Raw genomic sequence first — 4,833 nt, 5'->3', positions numbered from 1 at the left:
GCCTACCACCGTTCTAACTCACTGTCTTGTTGTTTACGTGGTGTATTACATGAGCGCAGGCTGTTTAGTAGTGGGTAGTGTAGGGAGGGTGTCATGGACTGAATGATGCCGTCGTTTTTTGCCCACGGGAACAATTGAAACACCGTTGTACATTTGTAACCTGTTATACTTATTGACGTGTACATGTATGTTTCCTGTTATGAGAGGCTGCATACAAAGAGAAAGGAATAAGAGTGGTGAAACTAGAGGTTACTGGGCCCCACAAAAAAATTATCTTTCAGGCTCCCAAAATGTCTAGAGATTGACCTGTTTTACCAGTATTTATTCAAATTGTATATGAATTAGGGCCTCATGGGGCCCCTATACCTCCTGGGCCCCAGCAACTGCAGGGTCTGCTTCCTCTGTAGTTCTAGCCCTGATAAGAGACCTTATGGGTGTTGTCCTCCTTTGTATCGCTGTCATATCATCATCCAGCCCACTTGGAGTATGTGCTGCTGTCCAAACTTAGAGGATAATAACTAATAACTCAAAGCTTTGATCACTTTTTAATTTTTTTTATGACTTAACTTCTTTTCAGTATGATTTTGTAAGGGCAGTCATTAATGGAAAGTTTGAAACCATTTCTGGGGGTTTTAGGTTAGCTGTCGACTGGGAGATTATGAGCGTCTGCGGGCGACAAATGCCTCTCCATTTGAAATAATTGAAATCGCTGTCGGTTAGGGTTGCCACCTTTTCTGAAAAAGAATACTGGCCTTCCTATATATTTATCTTTTTTCCCTATTCATAACATTGGGATCAAACATCATTTTTATCGGCCAGGCCAGTAAAATACCGGCCAGGTGGTAACCCTACTGTCGATATCACTAACATATCCCTAATTCTTTATCCCTTAATTTGCAGTAAACTTCAGGTGATTTAGCGATATGTTGGTCATACCGCCAGCGATATCAATTATTTAAAATGGGAGATTTGTTGCCTGCAGTGGCGTAACTACCGGGGTAGCAGGGGTGCAAATGGGCCAGGGCCCACTGCAGCGGCTGCAGCGCTGCACGGAAGAGGGTGGGGGCGGGGCCCGGCTGCACGGCCCGCCCCCACCTAGTTCCGTCTCTGGTCGCCTGCATTCTCTCATAAATAATCACAAGCGACAAACAATGCCTAACAATGCAACAGATAAATTAAAGCACTTTATATCTCACTATAATATTTTCAAGAGTACCTATTGTTCACCCAAAATGTATTTCCCAGCTCTACTAATAGAGCATTTATACATCCTTCATTATACACCATATTCTGCAGCACTGTATGTATCTTTCCCAAATGCAACTGTAATTTACTATTAGGCTGTGCCCTGCCAGTCAGCCCCATAGTTGGGGCTAAAACTCCACGGGAGATTTTGAGGGTCAGATTTTATCTGATCCTGCCATGCAACTGCACAAAACACCACGCAACAGCATGAGATTTGTAGGATTCTAAATCGGATCAGATTAAGTCGGATGGTGTAATTTGTTCATAAACTACATCCAACATTCAATATGTTTCAGAAGGAGAAAAAAAAAGTCAGTCAGACACCATCAGATTTTATCTCGTTGGGTGAAGATGCAGCATGCACATACTATAGTTGTGTCTTGTTCGATGGAAAATTTTTCATGTGGTTTACACATCAGATTTTTGTATCAGTCCCATTATATTTTAACCTATGCGACTTCATCCTACTTGTAGGATACATTTTGTTGATCAGACACCATCCTGCAAAATCTCCCGTGGATTTAGCACTTTAGGAACTTTTGCATTAGAGCTTTTAGAATGGAAAAGCCCTAGCAAGCAGGGCCTCTTTGCCCCTGATATGACACTTTTTATATGCCATATAGCTGTTTTTACATATACCCTTCTTCTGTGGTGCAGAGCTCCAGAATATGCTTTTTACTGGGTGTGTACTTCTGTAGCTGTGGTAATTATTGTATAATTCCATCAAGGGGTGAAGAAAGTGGGCTGTGATCTCCAACTGAGCAGAGGATTGTTACTTTTTTTCCCAGTGGATTGCATTCAGCAGATAAAAGCTGTTTTATTGTGTTTTGATTTAAACAAAACATAGTCATATATACATATTTAATGGCCCCAAATGCTGATAACCGAATTGCATATATCTATCAATGACTGATTGATTAGGCCATTGTGTAAAAGTGTAGGCCTTTGTGTTTATGTTCAGCTGCTTATACTGTTCTTTCTATGGGGCATATTTATCAGAGAGTGAAGTTAGAGATTGCCCAGTCCGCTTAAGTGAAATTCTGCCACTCTCCATTCATTTCTATGGTGTTTTTAAAAGAGTATTTATCAATGGGTGAAAGTTAACCCTTTGATTCAAATTCCCATAAAAATATGGAGAATGGCGGCATTTCACACTAGCGGACTGGGCGATCTCTAACTTCACTCTTCAATTAATATACCCCTACGTATCAGGCTTTCAGTCATAGTTTAAGCATTGTGGAGGTTTGAGGAAAGTTGATCAAACTATATGATAAAATGATCAGCATATGACCAACATTAGATATGTGCTGTGGAACCATGGGAAAAACTTGAAACATTCATATATACTGAGAACTGAACCCCAATGAAGAATCCTTGAATTTGCATACAGAAGGTTTAAAAGAAACATAACATTTAGCTAAAGCCATGTGAGTAACCACACAAGTTCTATGGGAGTATACTTCAGTTTCAATGCAATATACATGCTATTTACCAGTGTTGCATGACTGATAATTAGGTATAGGTTGTTGCTTATAATTCAGAGCAGTCTGTAAGATGCATCTGTGATAATTACTACTTGTGTGTGTATATGTGAATCTATGCAGCTTTATAGGTGTCTAACCTATATAGAATGTGCATGCTACTAGTGATGTGTGGGTTGATATGAAAACCACAGGTTGAACACCAGTTGGGTGGGTTTGGGTTGAAACTTGGCCAACCATTGTGGGTTAGGGTTGGGTGTGGGCCAGACTGGGGTATTAAACTCTTACTATTCCCTGTCTTGGAACGAGAGGCACACATAGAAGTAGCCTACAGAGCGAGATGTCATAGGTATGGGTCCTACAATGGCAACATTTTGCAGATTAGGGTTGAGTGCAGGTTAAGGTTTTGCTGGTTAGGGTCAGTGTGGGTCGAGATTTCCCTGACCTGCACATCACGACATGCTTCACTTCGCACTTGAGCTTGCTTTCAGATTACAGAAAGAGGGGGAAGAGTATGCATGGTATCACACTCCTATTCTCCCCTTTAGTACAATATTCAGGTTGTTTCTGCCAACACCTTGCCTCCACCAAGGACTACAGTATCTGATGGGTAAGCACATTGCTAACTTTAATTATAGGAGCCTATACATAAAGTCCATGAATACCTGTTCATAAGGCTAAAATACTAGGAAGCCATAGTCCACAAGTAGTGTATAAATAAACGTTTTCATCCTCTATCAAAGTAAAATTGACTCTGCGGTATCAAAATATACATGCTGGTTCCGTTTTTTTTTTTTAATTAATGCAAATATGTAACAAAACAAGCTTTAATGTCTCCAGCATTAATGATGGATCAATAAACTTGGAGATGAGTAACCATATCTTAAAATGATAATTTTTTTATTCAAAGTCTTGCCTATTGTTAGCAGAAGGAAGGGCCTTCATTAATAAATGTATTAAACATCTTTTAAAACAGAACAAACACTAGGACATGTGGGACAATTGGAAGGTACCAGTGCAGTTAGGCCATGTGGATAGCTGAATTTCACGTGGAAGAACGTGACACCCACTAAGTTGATAGAATACAGGACATTTAGGGGCAGATTTACATATGGTCGAATATCGACTGCCGAATGTAAATTCTTCGACTTCGAATATCAAAGTTGAAGGATTTACCGCAAATAGTTAGATTGAACGAAAAATTGTTCAATCGAACGACAGTACTTCGACTATCGAATGGTCGAATATTCAAACGATTTTTAGTTCGAATCGTTCCAGTTGAAGTCGAAGGTCGAAGTAGCCAATTCAATGGTCGAAGTAGCCAAAACAAAAATTTAAAATTCAAAGTTTTTTTATTCTATTCCTTCACTCGAGCAAATGTGCCCCCAAGTGGATGGAATACTTACATCAAGGAACAAGTAACCAATCTGATAAGGCATGGCTCCCATTGGTTTAGATGAGCCTTAATCATCCAGGCCAACATCACTCTCACTCTCTGCAATGGACTGAACTATAAATGGTGGTACGTCTTTCTCCTTCCTGAAAATATGGGACATACTTTGGGTTAAATTCATTTTCAGTATTATTTTATGTTACTTGTTCTTTATTGGTAATAAAGATGTTTTTATATAAATTAAGCTTTGAATAGGAAATAACATTTTGAAAGAAAAAATAGCAACACAGGGCTGTTTAAGATTCCTTGTGCTTTTCAGCATAAGCAATCTTTAATCAAACACTGAGTGAGTTTACCTAACTAACATGGGATTTTCGTCCGAAAAAGCAATTCTGTAATTTTCCCCGAATGTGCTTTTGGAACAGAGAAAAACTTTGGCAAATAAACGTAAGCAACGTTTTTACTGCGTAATGGCTGAGCTTTTTCACCCCAAAACCCTGTGTTAGTAGGGAAACTCACGTGGGGTTTCCTCAAAGATTGCTCGTTCTGAAAAGTCAATCTAAAACAGCCCCCTTGGTCTTATAGATAAAATGTAGCTATATAGATAATGCATATGCAAAAGCTTTTTGGGGACTATTTTTATTGCCATTAACAAGAATTTTTAAAGCAGCAACATACTACGTTACAACAGAAAGCTTACACATTAAAAATACA

Source organism: Xenopus laevis, chromosome 3L (genome assembly GCF_017654675.1).
Source record: "Xenopus laevis strain J_2021 chromosome 3L, Xenopus_laevis_v10.1, whole genome shotgun sequence".
NCBI classification, from domain to species: Eukaryota; Metazoa; Chordata; class Amphibia; order Anura; family Pipidae; genus Xenopus; species Xenopus laevis.
This window is presented reverse-complemented; position numbering follows the sequence as displayed.